The 14,875-nt window shown below is 35.6% G+C and overlaps 1 protein-coding gene across 2 annotated transcripts in view; it reads left to right on the top strand.

Moving 5' to 3' along the window:
* The window catches only part of ROBO1 (roundabout guidance receptor 1), a 1,146,492-nt gene that overhangs the window by 929,650 nt on the left and 201,967 nt on the right, over positions 1-14,875 (top strand). The gene's annotated exons all lie outside the window — the stretch shown is intronic.

The following is a 14,875-nucleotide window of genomic DNA, read 5'->3' as shown; positions in this document are numbered from 1 at the left end:
ACCAAATAGAAGGATGGATGAGAGTCAATGAGTGATTTTTTTTATTATTACTTTGAAAATTTAAAACAACCTCAAAGGTAGAAAAAAATAGTAAAATTAACTCTCGTATATCTACTACTAAGCTTTAACAATTATCACTATTTTACCAAAGTAGTTTCATTTATCATCACCTGCCTCCCTTAGCCCCCTGACACATACCACACACATTTAGTGAGTAATTTTGAGTGGTGAGTTCTTGGAGGACATGAAATAAGCCAGTCACAGTGGAAAAAAACTGCATGTTTTCACTTACGTGAACTATCTAAAATAGTCAAACTCATTGGAACAAAGTAGAGTGGTAGCTGCTAGGGGCTGGGAAAGGGAAGATGGGGGGGGGGATACTTGCTCAATAAGTGTAAAGTTTGAGTTATGAAAGATGAGTTCTAGAGTAGTGCCTAGAGTTAACAATTCAGTATTATACACTTAACATTTTGTTTAGAGTGTAGATCTCATATTGGCTCTTCTTGCCACAAGAGAACAATGACACAGGGACAGGAGGAAACTTTTGAAGGTGATGGATATGTTTATTACCTTGATTGATAATTTTATGCGTGCATGCTAATGTCCAGACTCATCAAATTCTATACATTAAATACGTCCAGGTTTTGTTGTGTATTAATTATACCTCAATAAAGCTACTTAAAAATAAGTAAATAAACTACTGCCTGGTAGTAATTTTCTGGTAGGTAGGACAATCTGGTATCTCCTCTGTATATTATGCACAACTGAAAATATGTGCCATGTATTTTATTAGCTATTTAATAAATATAGCAGGAAACACTGAGAAATAGCAGGCAAATGCATTTGGTTGTCTCTTATATGTAGTTTACATTCAGAATAAATATTAAAGAAAAACAAACTATTATTTGCAGAATGTTTTTATTCATCTATCTAAATATTTATAGAAGGACTTTTGATATCATTTTCAATATGAGTCAGCTTTGGTATTTCTGTTACCAGAGCTGTAAAAGTAATTACTCTTGTTTATAATCAGATTTGCTCATGAGTCTGAGAAGTGCTTTGTCAATGAATGTGGCTTTAAAATTAGAATCCAAGGTTGCCAAAGCAGGAATTGTGGGGTGTTGGTCCATTAGTAAATATCTCAGCCACGTTCTAAATCTATTTCCAGATTTATATTCTGGAAATGACCTGCCAGAAATTCATGAGAACTGACTTCTATCTGTTATGCCCCCATTAATTAAAAAAAAAAAAAAAGACCAAATGAGTCATTCAATCTGGGCTTACTTTAAAAAAAAATCACGAATTGTGGGTTATTATTATCAAGGTTTCTTGTAGCATAGGAGTGTGTAGCATGCATCCGTGTTCAAGTCAAGAAGTAATATTGCAAGCAAAGTCTGCATTGTCAGTAAGGATAGGGATCTCAGGAGAGAGAAGTGTTCTGGCAATGGTAGTGGACCATTGTTCTGTCATAATTTGATGCTGAAAGATGGAGGGCCAGACCTTTTAATCATTTCACAAGGACCAAGAGACAATGAGATATAGAGAAAGAAAAACAGGAATGGATGCATGACTGACTCAGTCACTAGCCTCCATGGGTGGATTTGTTTTTCCAGACTTTTAATGGAAATTGGCTGATGATTAAACAAGTCTACACTTAGACTTGTATCACCTTTATTTTATACAGCTGCCCCATGTTTCTGGAGATTGGGTAGAAAACTATAAAATCTACCCATAACTTTCTGTTTACTCATCCTACCCAGTTCCTTCTTTTTAAAATGTAAAGCCCAAGGTAAAGGACAGTCTTTAGACATTAAATGATGTAACTAATATTTCTATATTTCCATCATGAAATATGTTCACACAAGTAATAACTACGTGGCCCTGATTTACACATAAAAATAAGTCACACAACCAACTTCTAAATAGGATCTCTCCCTCCAAGGGAAGTTAGAACTCTTCTTGAATCTACAGCCCTCTCCTTATCTCAAAAGGGAGCTTTATGGTCTTTTTTAGGAGTGAAAATAGGGAGAAATCTAAGGGCTACCCTGAGAAAATGATAGAGGCTAAAATCATTAGCTCTTGATGACATAGAATATTCATGTTGTCACAGATCTCTCTTCATGTTGAGAGGAGGGGCCAAACACTGTTAGCTCTTATTACCTACAGAGATATTTGCAGGGCAGAAAAAATGGACAAAAAGCGGGAAAAAAAAATAAGTGAAACAAGATTATAGAGTTAATTCTGACCTGTTTATATAGATTGTGAATGATGCTACTAGTAGGGAAGGAACAAATCAATGAAATTTAATAAGTATATCCTTAATCTATTTGTCTTTCTAAATATATTAAGAATTCCATTTGCTTCCTGAAAATGACAGTGCTATGATAACTCTGATTCTTTAAAAACGTTTTCTAACGTCATCAAGTGTTTATTGAGGACTAGTCTATTTCGGTTACTGTTCTGTTTTGTTTTGTCTTTTTAGGGGAATGATACAATATAATTACAAATTTGTTATTTTAACATATTGTAGATGGCAGCTAATATTATGTTTTCAGTACACTGGCAAACACACGAGAATAACAGCGTGTTTTCCAGAGACTGATTTCATTACCTGATTGCAAACCACTGTGCCCTTGTGTTGTGGAACTGTCCTTAATGCTATTCCAGGATCTACAAAATGATTCCCTGAGAAGTATTCCACCTGCCTTCTGTCATAAAAAAGTTTATTTTGAGAATATATGAAGTTCTTTTTCTAAAGTTAGCTAATGGATAAAGTCCCCGATAGCATGATTTTTGTTAGTTTCTACAAACTTGATTTAATGTAATATTGGAACAAGAACCTTTCCCACTAAAAACCACCTATTATAGTGAAAAGTATGCAAGGCACCAAGTTTCCTGACATGGTTCAGGCCTAACACGCTGTTTGACCTTTGTCAAAGGAAGCAGTTTGCTCATCTAGAAAATAAGGAGATCCCTTTAAAGTTACTTAATTCCATGTGATACCCAAGTGATCAAAATCATGAAGTAGTGTGTTAGGATTCAAAAAATGTTTTGATTTCTTTGTAATTTAATTCATACACCTATCTTTTTCTCCCTTTGTACCTGATGGAGGCATTCGTTTTAGGGTTAGTATGATAGTATGAAACTTATCTGCCAGTAAATTATTGTTCTTATGCTTGGATGCATGCAACATTTTCCTAGGTCATTAAACAACACATTTTCAAATGAAGACTACAGTAATAAATTACTGTATTCTAGCAATGCAATCTGTTCCACTGACCACCTTTTGCCCTATTGGAAATTCTCTGGAGCTTGTTAAAAAATTGGCCCCTTAGACAAGATAAAACTACATTCTGGAAGGCTTAATATGCATAACATAGAACTGAAAAATGCAACATCAGTGAAAATCAACTTGCAGAAAATGAATTTTATGCCGAGAAGAAAAATAAGTAAAATTAATGTTGCAGTCAGATTTTTAAGCTACTGGATAAGCTAACCTGCCTCCAACTTTCCATACTTAACCTTCTCTGACGACAAAGCAAAACTAACCTAGCTAGAGTATGGGTTTAATTTAAATCTTTGGATGGTTGTACATCAAAATGTTGATAGCATCTGGTTTTATTTTTTTCCTAAATCGAGTCTTTCAGCACCATTTGATGGTTAATTTTATGTGTCAACTTGGCTAGGCCATGATACCCAGATATTTAGTCCAACACCCATCTAGACATTGCTGTGAAGGTAATTTTTAGATGAGGTTGATATTTAAATCAGTAGACTTTGAGTAAATCAGATTATCCTCTGTAATGTAGGTAGGTTTCATCAAATCAGTTGATTGCCTTAAGAGAAAAAGACTGAGATCCCCTAAGGAAGAAAGAATTCGGGACACCTGGGTGGCTCAGCAGTTGAGCGTCTGCCTTCAGCTCAGGGTGTGACCCCAGGATCCGAGATTGAGTCCCATATAGGGCTCCTTGCAGGGAGCCTGCTTCTCCCTCTGCCTATGTCTCTGCCTCTCTCTCTCTCTCTCTCTTCTCCTTTCCCTCTCTCCCTCTCTCTCTGTGTCTCTCATGAATAAATAAATAAAATCTTAAAAAAAAAAAAAAAAGGAAGAAAGAATTCTGTCTCCAGACTCCTTTTGGATTCAATCTGCAGCATCAACTATTGGCTGTTATCCAGCCTGCTGGCCTGTCCAGCACATTTCAGAGTTGCCAGCCTCCCTATTTGCATGAGACAATTCCTTAAGATCTCTCCCTTCCCATCAGTCCCTTCCCCTATCCCTCCCTGTCACTCTGTCTTCCTACACACACACACATGCCCACGCCAGCACCCACACCCACAGACTCTTACACATGTGCTCATGCATATACCATTGGTTCTGTTCTCTGGAGAAACCTAACTAATACACATGAGAAAGACATGATTCCACAAGTATAGATTGTGACGTATTCAAAAGACCACTGTCACTTACCTGCTATATGGACTTTGATTAGTCTCTTTAACATTTTGGGCTTCAGTTTTCTTAATTATTACTGCAGGGGATTGGAACAAATGTGTCATTTGTAACTTTTTTTAAGTATTAGAAACAAAATATTATAGCATAGCATAATAGTGGAAAAATTGAATAATATATTTACATATAGAAAGACAAGAAGTTCCAGTCCAAGAAATCTGAGACATGTAATTATTAATTCTACCTCACTGTTTAAACACAGTATTGACAATATTTTCTCAGTTTCATAAGCAAAGTGAAACACATCCACTGAAATATACAGTTGAAATTAAAATGATCTTTCTTTATATGCCTAGTTTAGATTTATAATTATGTTATATTTGAGACCTGTGCTTGCTCTTAGTGTCAGCATTTCATTTTTCTGTTTCGTTTTATTTTTTGTTTTTTTGTAAAATAAGGGTAAAACTTGACAATACATACATATGTATATGCACAATCATATATTAAAATAGAGATACATTGCTGCCCTGGGAAAGATGGCAGCTGCCAAATTTGAAATGTCAGTTGCCAGGCTGTATCACCATACAGTTACTTTAGCTGAAGGTGCTCATCATACAAAGAATAATTTGAGGGTGTCAACATATAACGTCTGAATGTGTAGGTTGTATGAGAGATGAATAGATGAAAGTTGATGGCTATAACAGAACTGCTCTGGTTGAAGCAGGATTTGGAGAACGAGAACCCCCTGTTTAGATCTTCATTCCCCTCCTCTTCTACATAGTAGCACTTGCAATGATTCAGTGGAACATTTTGGTGTCCAAGAAATACAGATCCTAAATGGCCTTGATAGTCAGCTTCAGCTCTTGATTCCAACAAGGTTGTTGGTGAGAGGCATGTTTCTTAGACAAGTATCTCTTCCCTTTTACACTAAGCACAGGCCAATAGCTCGCTGATGGAACTCTGGAAACCTCAGGTTCTTTCACAGGTGTTGAAGTGTCACGAAAATAACCATTTTCCCCCCCTTAGGAATTAAGGAACTAACTTCTGCCTAAAAGTCGTAGAATATTATGACTTCAAAATGAGACAAATTACAGAATTAAAGCCCTTTTTGAGAAAGATGTCTCAGTAAAGGTTCAATAAACAAAAAGCTCATTGAAGCAATAATGTGCAAGTACACACTGATTATTTTATGAAATAGAATGGGTATTGTATATTCATCACAGGATTACATGAGATTAAAGGAGTGATGCTTAAAAACTAACTGATCTTTCCTGAATCTGTTACTAAAGCAGAGTTCCTCGATGTCTGATGATGCAGTTTCTGGAAAATTTAATTTGGCTTGAACAACTTCCTTAATGAATTACAGCTGACTTAGTACTTATCAGAGAAAATAGAAAATGTTACAGCTCTGTGACTGTACTACAAACAGGGACGTGAGCCTGCTGATTCAGAAGTTTTCATCTATCCTTGATGGTAGGCGTTATTTGCTGAATGTAGACTGTTTTCTTCAATAAGAACCATAGCAAAGTAATCTCTGTGGATACTTTACATTTTTTCAGAATCTTAGCAGGAGTCATTATTCCTTTTATTTAATAAAAGTCCTTGGGATATGACAGATTTAATTAAGGCATCTAGATTGAACAGTATCAGCACATTTTATATGAGATGATTGTCCCAGAGAGAATATCCCTTTTGCAGTTGATATCCAAATCAGATTTGCATGAAGCTACAGTCTCTTGAATTTGAAACAGAGCTGACATTTTGTCAGTTAGGGCCTCTGTTAAACATCCTTATGTGAAAACATCTTCTAAGGGTACATGTACCCAGTCTCTTACTTCATGATGATATGATTCAAGAGACAGGAAAAAAAATGACAGCAAAAAAACCTGTATTTTCCTTCTCTCCTTGTTTTCTAGAAAATTGATCACCATGACTTTATGAACACCGTCTCTTGGAAGAAAGACATATGTGGCTGTCTTAGAATAAACTTCTGTCGGGACTGGGATATTTCTAATTTCTCTCCTGAGAAAGATTTTTGGTCAACTTGTCATCAGCTACTTTGGTTTACATATTTTGTTTCTGGACTCTTCCTTTCCTTTTTGAGTTCAGCAGCTATTCTAAATCAGGGCTCATTTGATGAGTAATATCATCTGGGTGGAGACCATTTTGCTACAGGGCATATTTTCTGCTGACATCAAACTGGTTTGGCTTTCTTTGTATACTCTTGTTCTCTTACTATTATGCTGGTAGTTTTTAAGTATTAGAAATGCCTCTGCAAGTGTGAATGGAAACTGTACAAGGCTGCTATTTTTAAACCAGAAAATTTTTATTTATATGTAAAGACAAGTATTTGTGACTAATTTATTCTATACATACATATTTGAGGAAACTCTTGTCTTATTAGAATGATAACCTTAAGTGAAATTCACTTGGGTTTTATAGAAAAAAAGGTTGTTCAGAAAAGAATTTTAATAGAGGGTGAAAGAAAGAGCTTCGGGAAGGAATAGAAACTCATTTCTGAGGTGGAACAAGTGTGAGGCAATAAGTGCTGAGTGGAGATAAAGGGGAGAAAATAACAGATTAAGGGATTTATATGTGTTGCCTAATAAAACAATAATGAATAAAAATAATTACTATAATTATAGCCGTTCTTTCTTAAGAGGTTACTATGGCATATGTGCGCCATTATATTATTTGCTTAATTTAGCCTCTCCCAATCCTTACAAAATATATGGAGGTACTATTATGCTTGTTAAATCTTCTTTCAAGGAGTCTAAATAATTTACCCAAAGTCATATGTCTTTTAAGTATCTAAATTAGGACTTGAATCTGGCTTTGATTTCAAGCTTCTTTTTTTGTACCTTCTATTATATCTTGACTTCCATCATTATAAACTGAAGCTCCAAATAGTGTCAGAAGCCAGCCTTTGCCATTTAGCATTACAAGTCTTTGTTTGTTGTTGTTGTTGTTGTTGTTGTTGTTGTTAAAAGTCCAGAAAGAGGGCAGCCTTGGTGGCTCAGGGGTTTAGCGCCGCCTTCAGCCCGGGGTCTGATCCTGGAGACCCAGGATCAAGTCCCACGTCGGGTTTCCTGCATGGAGCCTGCTTCTCCCTCTGCCTGTGTCTCTGCCTCTCTCTCTTCTCTCTCTCTCTCTCTCTCTCTCTCTCTCTCTGTGTCTCCCATGAATAAATAAATAAAATCTTTTAAAAAAATCCAGAAAGAGCTTACAGTCTGCTTTGAATACGCAATAATCACAATGAATCCTTCCTTGCTGGACATTTCATGTTGAGTTTATCTCGAACAGGGTAAAAAAAATCTCAAAAACAAATATAATTGTTTTTAGAGAGTGGAAGATAAAGAGCCTTGATAATATATAACCTTTTGTCACAGACAATATACTTCTTGCCGCTGAATAATGTGAAAATTTACGAACTCTATCATATCATGTTCATTGATTTACTTAATCTAACAAGCATTTTTTTAAATGTCCCTACAGTATGCTAGACACTATTCTAGGAATTAAGGAAACAAAAATGAATAATTTCTAGTTCATGCTCTTCAGAAGCTAGTGTAATACAGCTTCATGGATTTCACCCATGCATGTCTTTCATTAATGTTAATAAATAATAAATGTGCAGATTCCTATTTATTCCAAAGTTTTGAATAGAAATTGGTTGCTATCCACTTACTCATTTAATTGACTAATATTAATTGGGTAGTCACTAAGTGTAACAGATGATGGGTGCCTGATGTAGAAATGCTTCCTGGCCTCAAAGCCATTCTTACTGTAGGATACACCTGTGCACAGACATTTACATAAATTGTGACAAAATTTGTGAGGAACAGAAGGAATACTCTGAGGGTGGATGCTGGTAGGGATCTACTTTAAATTTCTTAATTAGGGAATAAAGTCTCAAAAGCGAGTACACATATCTGAGACAGAAGTATGGATTAGGCAGGGGTAGCTGGAGATAAAGAGTGTGCTGTGCTAGGTAGATGGTTAAAAGTCTAGAGGCAGGAAAGAACTATTCACATTTAAAGACCTTGGAGGAAATGATGTGAACCGAGGCTGGAGATGTAGGCAGGGCCAGATCTTAAAGGTCCCTATCGGCCATATCTTTTTGCAGGTTTTTATTGCTTGGATGACAACTTAAAGGAGCAACAGCCTTCCTGTCACTTAATTATGTATCGATGATCTTTACAATTTGTTGACAAATTACTGGAGTTAGTCTGTTTGCTTTCAGCTATTTCATAAAGACATTTGCCCAATATTTTTTCTGTTATTTTACTCTTAGATCTTATACTTATTAGTAAAGATGTAGGATAGTAAGCTATCTGAATATTTCTAGATACATTATACATTATAAGTATTTACTTGTCCAGTGAGAAATCTTTAAAATAAGACATTTTCTGACTTTATAGGGATTGTCTAGCGTTATAAAATGAGCAAAAGCATTACAGAAACTGATGGGAAAATGTAATAATGAGGATCTGAAGAGCTGAAAATGCATCAGCAAAAAATCATTTTAAATCATTGTAATTATTTTTTAAAGTTTCCCTTAACACAAAAGGCTAAATCTTCACAATTGAAGACATGTCAAAAGTAGCTTGATTAAAGACAGCACTATTGCGTTTTTGCCATTAGAATAAAAAGACTGAATTGTTACTGAAAAGCCATGAAGTACAGAATTCTGGAATTTGTGGTGAAAGGAAATTGAAAAAGAACAGAACATTTGGATTCATGTTTCATGAAATAATTTGTGTGACAGAATAGGAAGGCAGTCTGAAGGAAAATTGACATAATTTTTTCCTAAGACTAGGAAAGGCCAGATAAATATGTCACTGTTAACAAATGCACTATTGTACATGAACAAAGCATATTCTATTAAATTTGTAAATATTAATTTTCAATCACTGGAAAATATTTACTTGTTTTTTCAAGTATATGCAACTACTTGAGCTCCCCTCCTTTTTACTCCCTTTTCCACTAGCTTCCTTTTCATTTTGGACAGACTTATTAAATTGGGCCAGAATGAGCAAGGCAGAAATGATTTTTAGCCCAAGGGAATGTTGATTCTTCAGGGGTAAACATGTATTATGATATGCATTGTGGAATATGCAATATGTAGTCTGCCCATGGTCTTTTTGTAGTATCTGAAGTCTAGTTTCTTTAGTTTAGGGAGTGAGAGTAGAACTTTTTCACCAGACTGCAGAGTCATCAAAGCTCACTACTAGCCTATTGGGTTTTCAGGGACCAAGTCTTTGTGTCTTCATTTTTTCCCATAGTGTCTAATATAAAATTTGCATAGAAAACATCCAAATAATATTTGGTTGATTCAGGGCAGCAGGCACAAACAGAACCTAGAATAGAGAAATAGAATCTCTCGATTGTTCCTTTTGTGCATTTTAAAGATGTTGCCCATATCTCCTTTGTACTTACTGCTTCTATACATGCCTAGGGTTTCTTTCCACAAATTTTCTCTGGTCCCATGCTTGGGTTGGGTATGTAGGGACCCTGAAACTGCTTTGAAATAGCATGTCCAGAAGTAGCCCTCAACTGATGCTAGGCATTTGTTTTGTTTCCTTAGATGGGATTTGATGCATAATTGTACCTCTGCTTCCTTTCACTCTGGTAGAATAACTCTGAGATTTGTGTTACATAATGTCCCAGAGAGCTCTGGTGAGACTGACCCATTGTCTGCAGTGACACTCTATCTACTCATGGAAACACCCTGTATTGTCTTCCTTTCATTCTTTGAATTCCTCATGCACCTCGACATGATGGCACTTGAAAACTTGTCCCAGGATCTGTTTCTGGAGCAAGGGACAGGGACCTACATTCTTGGAGTATTGGACTAGCCACTGATGTCTACAAAAGTTTGTTGAAAGGAATTGAATTACGTAGAACTGAACTGAATTAAATTAAATTACCCTACAAGATCATTTCTCTGGGCTAAATCCAAATACTTATTATATGCTGTCATGAGAGCTGAGGAGGACAGAATGGAGCATCTTATTATTAAGAATCCATTGACAATTCATAAACAATATTAACTCAATTGCAGTCCGGTACATAAGCCTATTACACATGAAAAACTACCAATGGAGAGAAAAAAAGTGAAAATTTAAGAATAGGCACATCTGGACAGGTAAAATCAACTTTACAAATGGAATGTAATATGATAAGACAGAAATAACATAAAATGCACATATAAGCAATTATTTGTACTTTCATATAATTTGAGATGTCCACTATATATTAATTGACATTTACAGATTAAAAAACTAAATTGTGCTTCATATAACTTGTACCAAAAAAAAAAAAAATTAGAGGGGTGACCTAGTTAATTTGCCTGAATTTTTTTTCTTAGTGGGCCAGATAGATGCAGCTTCGCTATAATTAAAATCATATCTTAAGAAAGATCAGAAAGTAGTTTAGATTATGTGTGTGTATGTATGAGAGGGAGTGAGAGACAATAATTTTTGTATTCTCAAAAAGAAAGAATGCTAGAGCAAATTTTATAGCTACCAAATCAAAAAGTTGTTGTGGTGGCATGTTGCCACTGAACTTCTGGTTTGAATGATACAAGAGACAGTCTGTTCAGCAGTTATTTGTAGCAGTTTTATTACAGTCATAGACCAGTATGTGAGGCTCCCTGGACTAGCTGAGGTTCTTGGCAAGACAAACAGTGCATAGATCTAGCCACAGATGAATGGAATAATTCCAGAGAAGGGATCACAAGGTCTGGTGTAGACTCAACCTATCAACAATGAATGATTTAAGTAAATAAAAACTCAATTAATATCATACATCTTTAATCACTTCTAGTATATCCACATTAGTCTTCCAAATCTGAATTCTATTACAATTTTTTAGAACAAACATTTACTCAACATACTTTAAAGTTAGAAAAACTTGTTTTTCAATCTCCAGGTTGTGCCATTTTTTGGGCAAGTTACTTGGGTAAGTTATTTAACTGAACTCTCTAAAATTCATTTTCTGTAGCTATGACGTGGAGATAATAGCATCCATAATAATAATAATAATAATAATCCTTATAGGATTATTAGAATCAGGAATGATTAGACTCAAAATCCTTAATTTTTGGCAAGGCCTGACCTACATAGAAACTCGGAAAATTAAAAAGCATCAAACACAACAGTGCAGAATATAAGCACTGAAGAGTTTCACTTGAGTGAACTAGTTGTTCTCAGTTTTAAAGGAATTTACCTCTGATCATACAGATCATACAGATTGGATGTACACTAAAATAATACGTCGGTAGACCCAATCTGACAGAAAATAAAAAATTACTGAATGCGGGCTAACTATGAAATCCTTTAACCTTCATATTGGATCACATCATTTTATGTTTTCATTAGATTGTGTTCTTTCATTTCTGTTCCAGTGATCTGGGTCCATTATAGAGACCTGTTTATAGAGACGGAAGGATGGCCTAAATCCATAAGTTGTAAAAATTCTATCCCATTAGGCAATGGATAGCTATAGTGGATCTTACCTGGGAATCATTTTCCCTCATTGAGAATAAGAATTCTGTTTTTTTTTTTTTCTTTTCAATTTGAAAAAAAAAATCTCAACAGGCTTGTGTGTGTGTATGTGTAAGAGGAGAGGCTGACAAGTTGATATAAAATTTTATAGGGCAAGAAACCAGAAATAAGATAAGTCTAAAAGTAAGAATTAGGTGGGAGACCTAAAGACAAAAAATCATAAAATCACTTTTTCATCCATTGATAAAGAGTAAAAGTGGTTCATCATTAGTGGGATAGCACTACCTAAAGGACCCTACACCCTATTTTAAGTATTTGCCTCAGAAAACCACACTTGCCATTTGCCAAGAAAACAAATGGCATACACTTAAGTAGCAGCCTGGTAAGCTAACAGGTCTAGGATTTGGGAGGAATAGAACACTTACCCAAGTATGAATAAATGAACAAATGAATGGATCTCTCTACTCTGGATCCAGCCTATAGAGGACATTCAGTAAATGAGAACTACTACTATGAAAGAAGTGAGAGCAGAAATGAATGTTAAATAGACTTGGACCGGTGCTATAGGGAGGCAGTATTGAGTAGTGATTAAGGAATGGGCTCTACAGTCACACTGCCGGGGTTCAGATATCTGACTCACCACCTGTGTAGCATTGAGACTGAAGGCACAGGTGTGCATGGCATAATATATAACTTTCTTTTTTAATGTGGTTGACAAAAAATGTATTTGGTTAGATGAAATTTTTCTGAGGCTTCTCTTTAACTGATTTCTGATGAACTGACAATCCACTATATTCATTTTTAACTTTAAATTAGGGTCATGTATATTCATCTTTGGCCCAGATGAATAAAGATACATACATATTTATGTCTTTATACACATATTTGTCCCTTGTAAAGATTGGCAAAATTAAGAAATGATTTTCAGTTTGACAGATGTTTTACAAATATGAGTGTTCAGCTCAGTCATGATGTAAATTTCTTTGTGATTTTAAAAATTTCTTGTATTCAGCTTGCTATCAAATTGTTAATGGTACTTGTGTGAGTGTATGTGTGTGCACATGTGTTTAAAGCCTCTAGATGAGGCCATCTTGGTGGCTCAGTGGTTGAGCATCTGCCTTTGGCTCAGGTCATGATCCCAGGGTCCTGGGATCGAGTCCCACATTGGCTCCCCACAGGGAGCCTGCTTCTCCCTCTGTCCATGTCTCTGCCTCTCTGTGTCCCCCATGAATAAATAAATAAAAATCTTAAAAAAAAAAGTTTAAGGCATCTAGGTGAGTAATATTTGGTATAAAAACTATTTTCTTCCCAATTATTTGAAATTTGGTTAAGTTGTAGTTTTATTTTTCCAAAGATTAGATCATATAATGATTGATAAAGTAGCTATGTGTTTTAGTTTGGTTAAAGAACCTGGAATAGTTCATAGTTTGTTTTCCTACACTCTAAAGAAAATATTTTTACTGAAACCCTTCTGTCAATTTCTGTAAGACAACAAAAATAGATAAAATACTTGTAGATATTAGCTATAAGTTGCTAATATTTTATTGTCATCCGTTTTTAAATTCTACCATGTGAATAATTGCAATAATGCAATTAAAGATAATAATTAAGGTCGGGATTTTAGGGTTTTTAGTATAACAAGAGACCATTCTTAGAAATAAAAATATGTAGTTCAACTTTATTATATTTATCACATACTATTTAATTAATATTAGTTTAGTATATCTCCTTAGTGACAGGCACTATTCTAGGTACTGGGATGAGGGAATACAACAAAACAAAACACAATTTCAAATCCCTACTCTCATGGAGTTTGTAGTACAGAAGGGGGGCAGTATGCAGTAAGTAATAAAAGTAAAATGTATGGTTTGTTAGATGCTGAAAGAATGAAATAAAACAGGAAGAGGGGCCGGGGAATGCCAACTGTGAGGATGTTCATTCCACTTTAAATGTGGGAAGCAAGATAAGAGCTCACTGAGTATGTGACATTTGACCAAGAATCTGAAGAAACTGATGGCGGGAGCTTAGGGTGCTGGCAGTGTGAATAGTAACTGCAAGATCCTAAGGAAAAGTGCTTGAGGCATTGAAGGAATGGCTGGGATCCCAGCATGGTTAGGACAAAGTAAGATAGACATAGATTTTTAAAAAGCAATGAAAAGGTAAATGTGTGAGCACATGTCTTCTAGACCACTGTAAAAATTTTGGCTTTACTTTGAGGTGGGAGACTTGGAGGGTTTTTGAGGCAGGGATGAATGTGAGAGAAACATAATTTGGTAGGAGTATTAGAAGAGGGTTCAGAGAGGAGTCTTAATTTGGGGCAAGAGAAGTTTAGAAACCCATTCTTGATCCAGCAGAATTGGCAGACTCCAGAAATTGAGATGCATGGCCTCTACCTAACAAAATGTGTGCTGGTGGTGTAGAGATACAAGATGGTATTCAATTCCAAAGATGTTATCAAACGACTTCTAAAATTCAAGGACCTTGCTAGAAAAAGAAGATTTAATGGTAACAGTAAAGAGTTCCTCCTGTGAAGAAGCTTGGGTAGGATTGACAAATGCAGTATATTTGCTCTCACAAAGGTAAGAGCTGTGTTCTATGTCGGCACATACAGATAAGATTCATTCTACGTTGTGTTGAGGAGGCAGTCATGGCCAGGTCGATGCTGCGGGAAGAAAGGAATTAAGGACAAAATGTGTAGGTGAATGACAACAACACAAATCTAATAGTAGGTAACTAGTTAAAACTTTGGGATGTAGAAAATAGTATAGTAGCATCTGAACAGTAGAGAAATAGTAAGTAGCTTAGGAAGTGAAGTTAGTTCAGTCCACATGGAATATAGAGTGGCAGAGGAGGTCAAGCGTGGCATCTGATGAGGTGAGCAGGGAAGAGCCAGATCATGAAGGTGCTCATCAAACAACAT

This window comes from Vulpes lagopus, chromosome 20, assembly GCF_018345385.1.
Source record: "Vulpes lagopus strain Blue_001 chromosome 20, ASM1834538v1, whole genome shotgun sequence".
In the NCBI taxonomy this organism is placed as follows: Eukaryota; Metazoa; Chordata; class Mammalia; order Carnivora; family Canidae; genus Vulpes; species Vulpes lagopus.
Note: the sequence above shows the minus strand (reverse complement) of the source record. Positions and strands in the feature narration are given on the sequence as shown.